The following is a 12,211-nucleotide window of genomic DNA, read 5'->3' on the forward strand; positions in this document are numbered from 1 at the left end:
TGGGACTCTGAACCTGCATGCAAGATGTTTGAGGCCCCCATGCAGCAAGGAAGCCCAGGCCACATGAAGATGACACATGTAGATTATCTAACAGCTCCAGCTATGTTTCCTGACAATAACAGTATCAGCTATTAGATGTGTGACTGAAGATGCTTTCAGATGATTTCCACTTCCAGGTGTCAAGTCCTTCTAGCCGAGGCTCCGGGTATCATGAAGCAGAGACAGCTTGCCCCCACTGTTCTCTTTCTAAATCACTGATCCAAAAAGTCCATAATTCTAATGCAATGGTTATTTTCGGCTACTGAGTTTTGGGGTAAATACGTTATGAATCAATAAGTGCCCAAAACAAGAGAAAATAGAAAACAACTTTTATTGTTAAAGATATTCTACTCAGGTCTTTGTTGACCTACCCCTAGAAATGATATTGCCAGATCATGGGATCTGACTATTTTAAATTTAAGTATTGCCAAGCTCCCACCAGGAATGTATAAAAGTTATCACCAATGCTTAGATTTATTTTAATAGCAAATTTTATCAATCTGATGAAACTGAGAAAATATCTCAATATTACTATAATTTGTACAACTATATTTAATGCAGCATGTTTTAATACAGTAAAATCTAATGTCCTTTGGGGAAGGATAGATAATATACTGTTTATTCATACAAGGGAATACTATATAAATTAAGACGAATGAACTGGGTCTGCACATATTAATGTGGTTATTCTCAGAAAAATAATGTTGTGAAAAAAGCCAATTTCAGAAGAATACACAGTATGATAGTATTTATATGCATTTAAAAAATGAACATCTCTATTATTTAATATTCAGACAATCTATGGAGTGATTGCCAGGTGCCAGGCTCTGCTCTAGACACTGGGGATACAACAGTGAAAAGAAAACACGCAGACAAAAACATAGATCTTGGCCTCCCAGAGTTTGCATGGTAGATAGACACCATGTATACATATGTTTAGTGAAAGAATAAAAATGTGCACAGCAATGACACCAGACTCAGAATAATGGTTCCTTCTAAGGAGGAGGAATGAGAAGAGACATGGAGAGAGTGATAAATTAGAGCACAGTTTTATTTCTTTAAAAACATTGAAACAAATATGCTAAAATGTTAACATCTATAAAATTTTGGTCATAATTATCTATTATCCTCTGTGATTTCCAGTTTGAGATGTTTCATAATTTAAAATACAAAATCTGTTGATAGATTGTAACACAGAAGCTGATCTTCAGCTATGGCAAAATATCTGTCTTGCCAACATGCCACATATATGGAGAAAAACTTAAAGTTTAAAATGTATCAGTATAGCTGGGTTTTGAACTAAAAGTAGGAAGTGTGATATATGGGAAAGAACCTGTACAGGCTTTGGATCCAGGTAAACCTGAATCAAAATTCTATTTTCTCTACTTCCTAATACCAGTGGATAAAGTACTTGACCTTCTGGAAGCTCACTTTCTTAGCCTGCAGAGCATTGTAATGAAACTTAAACTTACTTCTTTGGGTTGTTTGGACCACAGATAAACAAATATCTAACATTTATTGAATGCTGGTAAGTAGCAGGCACTGTTCTAAGTGCTTTCCATGAATTAACTCTGTGATTCAAAACTGTACTGTTGGAGCATTGCATCAAATTCACAGGGGTTCTGAGGAACGTTTCAGAGGTTTAAGCAGGTGTTGTGATACTTGATATCTGTTGGATACTTCTTGAACTTCTAGCTCAACCTTAGGTCACATAATATTCCTTGCAATTATATCTTTGCAATAGTATTTTTTTCTTTTAATTTATGTGTACTGTATTCTTCAATGGCTACTATTGTATGTTGTTAGGATATAAATATTTAAGTTGTTTGGGCATAGTAAATTAAGAAATGAAACTACTAAGTGTTTTGTTTGGTCTGGGATATGACGGATATAATTACTGAGGCACTTAAGCCTCTGTGATCAAAGAAGATTTGGCCCCCTCTGAATTATGCCATTTAATCTTCATATCAATCAAAGGAAGTCCTATTCTTATCTCAATTTTACAGAAACTAAGACACAAAGAGGTTTAATACCTTGCCCACACAGCTTAAAAGAATATGATGCAGGGTTTAAAACAAGTCAGACTGACTTCACAACTCACATCTGTAACCAGCACACTCTACTGTTCCTGTGTGTATAGCTATGTAAGTTGCAGGACAGTATCCCCTACACTATATTGAAGAGGCATGCCCTTAGGAGAACTATAATTTCAATCAAAGGTACATAATTTCAAGCTGGAGCTGGAAGGGACTTCACAGATTTTTGTACAAGAATAAAACTGAAGCCCTGATGAGTCTCCAGGACAAACACATAGTCACTGGCCAAGTCAGTAAAAGAACTTCTTTCTCAAGTTCCTGGTTCTGACATACCTGTGTAAAACTGAAGATGTTCTGTCCAGGAGTGGCCATCAAAAATAGAGAATCAGTTACACTTTAATAAAAATAAAAAAAATAGAAAAATTGGAAAATCCAAAAAATAATTTAAAACATAGGGTATACTTATAATGCCACAAGGAGACATAAAAAAATAAATGCCCAGATTTAGACAGTAGTGGAATGGCAGGTATCCTTGTAGCTGCAAAGAAACAATAGATTAAAAGTCAGTTGTTTTTTTTGCCACTGAACTCAGGGGATTGGCAATGTTTATTTCAAGCACTTACTACAGCAATTGCTTCCATTGGACAATCAAATAATTCTCAGTAAAAGGCTCTAACCTGAGCTCTGCGCTTCCACATCTGTGCAACACTTCCTTCCTTTGGGCCCAGCGCTGACAATACCATACTCATGTCTTTTCTTACCTGGTGTCCTTGCCAGCTGGGAGCCGTCAGGGTGGGGGCCATGAAGCTGTCTCAGTCAGTATCTCCACTGTCAGTCAGTCAAGCTCGGTGTCTGATACACAGTAGGTGCTTAAAAGATGTTTGCTAAGTGAATTTATAATAATGTATGCTGGCAGAAAGCTTTATATGAGCTGTGATGTCACTTATCAACTCAACACAAACTTGTCTCCAATCAAAAACACTTGATTTGGACTTCGTATAAGAAATAAATGTCTGTTATGTTAAGCCACTGAGATTATGGGCTTTATCTGTTACACAGACTTCTCCTAAGTGAATACATCTGTTCATTAGCCTAAAATTACCTTCTGTTTTCTCCAAACTAAAACTTTATTGAGTCAGGCCTGTCCTTGTAAGTTCAAGCTCACTTGTAACCATTATAGAGATTCCCGCTGCTCTGACCACACGGTGACCTACACATGCATCTTCCCAGAACCTTGAGAATCCACCGTCGCCATTCCCACTTCTTTGCCTTATTCAGTTCAGTATTCATGTTGCTTAGAATGTTCATTTTATTTCTTCTTAGCTATCCAAATCCTCTCCTTTCCTCATTAGCCAGCTTAGGCTAGACAATCCACTGTGCTACAGCTTTTCTAATAGTTTTAGACTCCATTGATACTCTTCCTTTGAGCCTTAACAGAGTGACAACTCTGGGCTGCACCATTTGGCTCACAACTATGATACCTCACTTTACTCTTTGTTAGTCTATCCTTCCTAACTAGATGCAAGCTCTTTAAGTACAGGAACCAGTCATTACAGCATCACCAGAGCTATCATGGTCCTAAATAAATGGTATCCATTTAGTATTTCAAGATTCATTTTCTCCATTGGTAGCAACCTCACATATTGCATAATCTCAATTGAACCAATGGATCCCAAATTCTATCTGTATTTCGTGAGGCACTAAACACATACAGAAGCTGGTGATACAAAAGAGGAAGGGAAAATCATTTATTGGGCACCAGGACTTAGACTACATGTCAAAATAGAGGGAGAAAAGTAATTTGAGTGGGTGGAAGTTCAGTCATCATTCATGCTCAAGTGTGAAGAAATCAGTAACTTTAAGGAAATAAGAGCCAAAAGACCAGAGCAAAAGGGCTGAAACTTGGATTGGATTGAATTAAACTGTGTCCCACTGCTATCCATTTGAATACTTCCATACTTCATTTTTTCAGCGTCAGCTGCTTTTATGGTAGATTTCTCCATATACATGCTGTAGGTGCAATCCTGGCATTGATGCCCAAATCAATAGTGATGATAATGGATCTCCCCAGCATTATGAGATCTTGGAAGAAAACATAGGCAAAAACCTCTTAGACATAAACATGAATGACCTCTTCTTGAACATATCTCCCCGGGCAAGGAAAACAACAGCAAAAATGAGTAAGTGGGACTATATTAAGCTGAAAAGCTTCTGTACAGCAAAAGACACCATCAATAGAACAAAAAGGATCCCTACAGTATGGGAGAATATATTTGAAAATGACACATCCAATAAAGGCTTGACGTCCAGAATATATAAAGAGCTCACACGCCTCAACAAACAAAAAACAAATAACCCAATTAAAAAATGGGCAGAGGAACTGAACAGACTGTTCTCCAAAAAAGAAATACAGATGGCCAACAGACACATGAAAAGATGCTCCACATCGCTAATTATCAGAGAAATGCAAATTAAAACTACAATGAGGTATCACCTCACACCAGTAAGGATGGCTGCCATCCAAAAGACAAACAACAACAAATGTTGGCGAGGCTGTGGAGAAAGGGGAACCCTCCTACACTGCTGGTGGGAATGTAAGTTAGTTCAACCATTGTGGAAAGCAGTATGAAGGTACATCAAAATGCTCAAAACAGACTTACCGTTTGACCCAGGAATTGCACTCCTAGGAATTTACCCTAGGAATGCAGCAATCAAGTATGAGAAAGATCAGTGCACCCCTATGTTTATCGCAGCACTATTTACAATAGCCAAGATTTGGAAGCAACCTAAATGTCCATTGATAGATGAATGGATAAAGAAGAAGTGGTACATATACACAATGGAATACTACTCAGCCATAAGAAAAGGGCAAATCCAACCATTTGCAGCAACATGGATGGAGCTGGAGGGTATTATGCTCAGTGAAACAAGCCAAGCAGAGAAAGAGAAATACCAAATGATTTCACTTATCTGTGGAATATAAGAAGAAAGGAAAAACTGAAGGAACAAAACAGCAGCAGAATCACAGAACTCAAGAATGGACTAACAGGTACCAAAGGGAAAGGGACTGGGGAGGATGGGTGGGTAGGGAGGGATAAGGGGGGGGAGAAGTAGGGGGGTATTAAGATTAGCATGCATGGGGGGGTAGGAGAAAAGGGAGGGCTGTACAACACAGAGAAGGCAAGTAGTGATTCTACAACATTTTGCTATGCTGATGGACAGTGACTGTAAAGGGGTTTATAGGGGAGACCTGATATAGGGGAGAGCCTAGTAAACATAATATTCGTCATGTAAGTGTAGATTAGTGATACCAAAAACAAAACAAAACAAACAAACAAAAAAGGACTGTTACTGTGTGGTAACCTCCAATGAGTTCTACACAGGGTATAAAGGGCATATACAAGTGTAGGCAAAGGGTCTGTTTGTGTTTATACAGAAATCAAAGCCTAATTGGGCTACCCTGAAAATGAACTAAGATACGATATGAAAGAGAACTTCCAACATCAGCACTCTCTGGAAGACTCATGCCAGAAGATGGTCATCAAGAAATCCCAACAAAGATCAATGCACTGCTACAGCTGTAGATGCACTCATCCCACCAGCTCCTGGACTTGCCATGGGAATGAAGGAGATATCTAAGCTGGCCTGTGCATACAGTGAAACAACAAATTTGACTGGATCTATACTGTTGGAACTCAACCAAGAATTAGGAGAAGTGCAAATTGTAGCGCTCCAAAATCTTACAACTACAGACTACTGTTAAAAGAACATAAGGGATGTGAACATTCCCCAGGAATGGGTTGTTTTAATTTGTCTGATTTCTCTCAGACTGTTCAAGTTCAGTTGGACAATATCCACCATATCATAGATAAGTTTTCACAAATGCCTAAGGTGCCTAACTGGTTTTCTTGGTTTCACTGGAGATGGCTGGTAATTACAGTTATGCTTTGGTTATGTAACTATACTCCTATTATATTAATGTGTGTGCACAATTTAAGTAGTAGCTTAAAACCTATACATGCTGAAGTTACTCTACAAGAAGATATGTCAAAGAAATAATCAATCTTCCCATGTTTTCTTCCGCCTGCTACTTCTACAGCTTTTCTTCTTCCTTCCTAATTACAACCCTTAAATAGAATTCGTGCCTCATATCAAATTTACCGAGTATCATAATTCTTCCAAGTGGTAAAGATACCTCAAGACAAATGCTGGGCATAGAAGCTACAGGGCATAAATATGCAAAGAAATAAAAAGCTAACCATTTCAAACAATAAGGCTTCTCTCTCACTTACCAACTTTACATTTCCCTGTATGGCCCCGGAAGATGACTGGTTAGCCAGAGACGGGTAAGATTCCTCAAGGGAGGAACAACCTAAGACAGGCACAGTCGCAGGCAGGTCATCAGGTGAGAAATTGGGGATTAACAGAGGTGAGGCTTAGAACCTCACCCCCCCGTTCTGAGAGAAATCTTCTGCATACGTGGATGTTTTATTGCCCTTGTCTAGCTTGGATTAACACATAGTCTACAGGCACACACCTGATCATCTACATGATCATCTCTACATGCTCTCTTACAACACTAAACTATGTTTTCTACCTTTATCTTGTATCTACCTACCACTTCAGCATTTTATTAAAAATAATAATAATAATAAAGAGAGAAATGTGGTATCCACATATAAATCAAGTATAAAAACCAAATGAGTATTCATATTTGAACTGACTGTTTATAGTTCATAATGCATGAGCAAAACCGAAAGTTTCTGTGATGACTGCCCTTGTACTGTTCACTATGTAACTTATTCATTATGTAAGAATTTGTTCTCCATGTAAGAACTTGTTTGTTATGCCTCAGAAGATTGGAGACTGACGAAAATTAGGCTTGGGGTGGATTAATGATTGTGCATTGAGCATTGACTCCCCTATACAGAATTTTATTGTTGTTAACAACCATTTGATCAATAAATATGAGAGATGCCCTCACAAAAAAAAAAAAAGAGAGAAAAAATAGTACAGACTTCCAATGGTAAAATAAATAAGTAACCGGGATGTAATATATAGCATAAGGAATATAGTCAAGATATTGTAACAGCTTGGTAGGGTGATAGCTGGAACCTAGAATTATGTATATAAATGTTTTATCACTGTGTTGTACACTTGAAACTAATGTAATGTAATACTGTGCGTCAACTACCCTTCAATAAAAAATAATTATCTAAAAAGAAAAAAAAGAAGCAACTTTTAAGCTGTGGATCATTTTTTAATATCACATTGAACGCATATTAGTATTAGAAGTCAAGTGGAGACTTATGTAGAATATTGGAAGGTACAAGTTTTCCTTTTGAATGTAAGGCTCCATTTTGGATCCCAATTGTTAAAAAGTCTTTTTAGGATGTCTCCTGAACGTTTTCTCACCGTTTTTGCTTTCACCTGGGTAAAAGGGCCATGCATGCCAGGGATCAGTGGAGTGGTTAATGTGTAGCAGCTAAGAAAAGGCTCTCGGTACACAGTGTATTTTGTGGTAGGAGAATAATGGCCCCCTCCCCTCCAATGTACCCACCTCTTTGTCCCTGGAACCTTTGACTGTTTCTTTACGTGGCTAAAGGGACTTTGCTGAGGTGATTAAATGTAAGGATCTTGAAACAGGAGATTAATCTGGATTATCCAGGTGGGACCAATTAATCACTTGAATCCTTAAAAGCAGAGGAACGTTCCCGGTTCTTGTCAGAGCAAGATGTCCACAGAAGGAGTCAGAGAGCCATGAGCTTAGGATTGTTCCCACCATTTCTGGCTTTTAAGATGGAAAGAAGCAATGAGCCAAGGAATGTGGGCAGACTATAGAAAGTGGAAACAGAACAGAGCATTGGTGAGTTGAAACTGATTTAATAATCTCCTAGTGGTATGTGTACAACAAACTTATGACATGCTTGTTTTAAATGCGCATCACCAATCCTACCTCAGACTTTCTGAAGCATTATATCTAGGTGGGGCTCTAAAATCTGAAATTTAACTCCATTTAGACAACTATTGATCAAGATGATCTCTAAAACCTATTCTAGCTTGATTTTACTAAAACTAAGTTGCCATATTCAATGTATAATTTAGTAGTCTTATTTTCCATGTTTTCCAGAATCAGGGGAAAGTGATGCACATGCACACACACAAGTACTTGCTCTTGACTACCTTCAAGTTAGTGGGCTTGATCCCCCTCTCTAGAAAATTCACAAATTTTTATCTTCAATTATTGAAAATTGAACAAGGGATACATGATCTGAAAAATCAGGAAAGTCCTCTTCCAGGGTATTTATTACCCCTGTTTATTTGTTTAATGCATGTTTTCAATGATAGACTGGAGATTTCATTGCAGACAACCTGGGTGCCTTATTCACATGAGAAGTTCCACCAGCTAGAGAAATGCCAGGCACCATTAATCAAGAAGTAGGTTCTTTTCAGGGAAATGGAAAATGCACAAGTGTAGTTAGTGGTAGGAGAGGTGCAGTGCAGGTTTAGACTGAAGAAATACTTAGCAATTAAAATGAGATTTACCAATCTGGTAAGGGATTATAGAAAAACATTCTTCAGCTTCAAGCCTAGGTTGTTGGATGGAGATAGCTCCAACCAAGGAAGAAACATATGTGGTGGCAGATTAATTTAATTTTGGAGAGCATGTTTGAGATGCCTTTAGGAGATAATAGCCAGTGGATAACTACAGATTTGTAGGAATCTATGAATCTCAGGTGTGATTCAACAGAATAATGGCTCCCAAAGATGCCCATGCTCTCATTCTCTGAACCCACGAGTGTTTTACATGGCAAGGGGGAGACTTTGCACATGTGGATGAAGTTAAGAATCTTAAAATGGTGAGGGTAGCCTGGATTATCCAGGTGGGCCTAATCTATTTACATGAGTTCTCTAAAGCAAACAGCTTTCTCCAGCTGCAGGGAATCAGAGAATGGCATGAAAAGGCTTTGACAATGGAGAAAGGTAGCCTCTAGACACTAGAAAAGACAAGAAAATGGGTTGTGTTGTAGAGCCTCTAGAAGGAACTCAGGCCTGCCAACACCTCGGTTACAGCCCAGGGAAACTGATTTGGGACATCTGGACCTCAAAACTGTAAGGGAATAAATTCAGTTGGTGGTGATTTTAAGTCACCAAATTTATGATAGTTTTTACAACAGAAGTAGGAAACAAATATACCAACCATCTTCCTCTGCCAAACAGGAATTTATGCTAATGACACAACTCTCTTGGGCCACATTCTCTAGAGCCAAGAAAGGAGAAAATTCTCTGCCACAATTCCCTTTCATTTAGAGACACTTGCTTAGCTGTTGGTTTCTGATCTAGGTTCTCCCTGACAAATGCTTTTGAAGCTCCTGAGGGAACTGTCAGGGTGAAGCATACTTAGGCACACAGCAGAAAACACCAGGCTCTGACCCTGCCAGTTGCAAGGTCAAAGCCAAACTTCTTGAAAGAAAAATTCACACTCTGCCCAGTTCTCATTCTCTATATCACTCCATTTGGATTTACTCCATCATTAGTGAAACTCACTTAAGGCTTCCTGAGAAGCCTGGGTGAGCTGTGTCTGGGGAGAGGAGTCTGGACCTGACTGATACCTGAGCATGGTTATGTCTCAAAGCAGCAGCATAAATTGTACATTTGTCTCTCCCATAATCTCTGATCCTTCTTGTTCAGTGTTATAGTCCAATGTCAGTTAGAGGAGAATTAGAAAAGGGCATCTTGGCAGCCAAAAGGAGAGTATCATCCAAGCCCAGGAATGGTAGTGATGGTGGTTACTGAGGACAGCTATGTCTGGTAAGCCAATATTTTTCTGATTCTTAGACTGGGCTTTGGGGCAGAAGACCAGTTCATTACATATCAAGGAGAGTACATTTTATCAGCATGTCTTATCACTTCTGATGATACCCTTGATCACCTGGCTGAGACAGTGTTTGTCAACTTTCTCCACTGTGAAGTTGCTCCTTTTCTCTCTTTCCATAAGGTACTCTTTGGAAGAAAGTCACTATGTACAACCCACACATAAGGAGTAGGGAGTTACGTTTTACCACCTTGAATATGGTATATCTTACAACATAAGTTACTTGGAAGTCTTTTGTACAGATTTGTCTCTTCTGCACTTATTGAATAATTAATAGCAGCATGGAATCAGTATTTATGCTTTTAGTTTATAATCTAACACTACTTTCTTCTGTTGCTAAAATTGTTCTAGCTTTGCTCACTGGGAGCTCTTTCAGTTTGCTCCTGGGTCCCCTTGACATAGTCACATTATCGTGCTTTTTGTCTTTGTTTTGAGTGCTTTCTTACCTTGTGACACTGCAAGCTGTTCCATTTTTCTGGCCCAAACCTAGAATCAGTGGCTTGTTTTATTTTGTTTTTCCAGGAAGATCTTGCCACTTTTACTGGTGAATGGTGCTATATGCCAAGATCTGGATGTTAGGTGAGCTCATTGCTACCTTGATGTCATTGCTTCTAGGCCCCCTCAGCTGGCAAAGGAAATATATGTGTGTTACACATCAACTCCTTTTGAGTTCCCAGACCCAGTTCCTGTGTGTGTGTGTGTGTATATGTGTGTGAATGAAAGGTCTTCCCACGTACCACACCAAGCAATTCTTGAACACCAGTAGGGTATTTGAGAACTCAATTCTGACACTATCTGCCTGGAGATAGACTCCCCAGGTTAAAAAGGCTCCATCCTACAAGACTGCCCTCCACGCCCCCCATTCCAGACACTGGTCTTCTGACCAACCAGCTACAGATTGGAGATTCCAGTGACCTCCCCCTTAGGTTCCATTAATTTGCTAGAGTGATTCACAGAACTCGGGAAAACATGTTTGCCAGTAAAATAGATGAAGGGACTAAAGAGTTTTAAGACATGGTAATGAAAAGTATAGCATAGGGAATATAGTTAATAACATTGTAATAATTTTGTATGATAACAGGTGGGTACTGCACTTACAGTGGTGAGCATTTTGTAATGTATATAATTTTTGAATAAGTATGTTGTACACCTGAAAATATAATTTATATCAACAATATTTCAATAAGAAAGTAGTATTCTAATATAAGGCAATAAAATCCATAAACAAAATCTTTAAGCCATTTAAGTTGATGTTTGTGTATGGTATAAGGTGAGGTCCAATTTCATATTTTTGGCATATGGATAACCAGTTTTCCCAGTGGCATTTGTTGAAGATACTGTCCTTTCTCCATTATGTGTACTTGGTACCCTTGTCAAAGATATATATGATTGATAGATTATTTATGGGCTCTCTGTTCTGTTTACTGGTCTGTATGCCTATCTTTTTTCCAGTGGAATGTTGTTTTGATTACTGCAGCTGTACTATATACTTACTATACTGTATATTTTGAAATAAAGAAGCATAATGCCTCCAGCTTTGTTCTTCTCGAGACGACTTCAGCTATTCTGGGAGCTTTTGGGCTCCATACAAATTTCAGGATTTTTTTCTATTTCTATTTAAACAATACCATTGGAATTTTGGGGATAGTATCAAATATGTAGATTACTTTGGATAGTATGGACATGTTAACTGTATTAAGTCTTCCAATCCATGACTATAAGATGTCTTTCCATTTATTTGCATCTCACTCTTTTTCTTTCACCAGTGTTTTGTAGTTCTCAGTGTACAAGTGTTTCACCTTCTGGGTTAAACTTAAACCCAAGTGTTTTGTTCTTTTTGATGCTATTATTACTAGGATTGTTTTCTTAATTTCATTTTGATGGCTTACAATCAGTACATAGAAATGGAGCTGATTTTTGTATGTTGATTTTGTATCTCAATTCATTTATTCTAACAGTCTAGTGGTGGACTCTTACAGTTTTCTATTTGTAGGATCATGTCATTTGTAAACAGGTAATTTTACCTGGTCCTTTCTGATTTGGATGCCTTTTATTTCTTGCCTAATGGGTTTGTTTTCCTATTGGGTTTGGTGTTATCATAAAGGGCATTAAATTTGTCAAATGCTTTTTCTGTATCTATTGACATAATCATGTTATTTTATTTTATTTATTTTGTTATCATTAATCTACAATTACATGAAGATTACATGAAGAACATTATGTTTACTAGGGTCCCCCCTTCACCAAGGCCCCCAACAAA

Source organism: Manis pentadactyla, chromosome 7, assembly GCF_030020395.1.
Source record: "Manis pentadactyla isolate mManPen7 chromosome 7, mManPen7.hap1, whole genome shotgun sequence".
In the NCBI taxonomy this organism is placed as follows: domain Eukaryota; kingdom Metazoa; phylum Chordata; class Mammalia; order Pholidota; family Manidae; genus Manis; species Manis pentadactyla.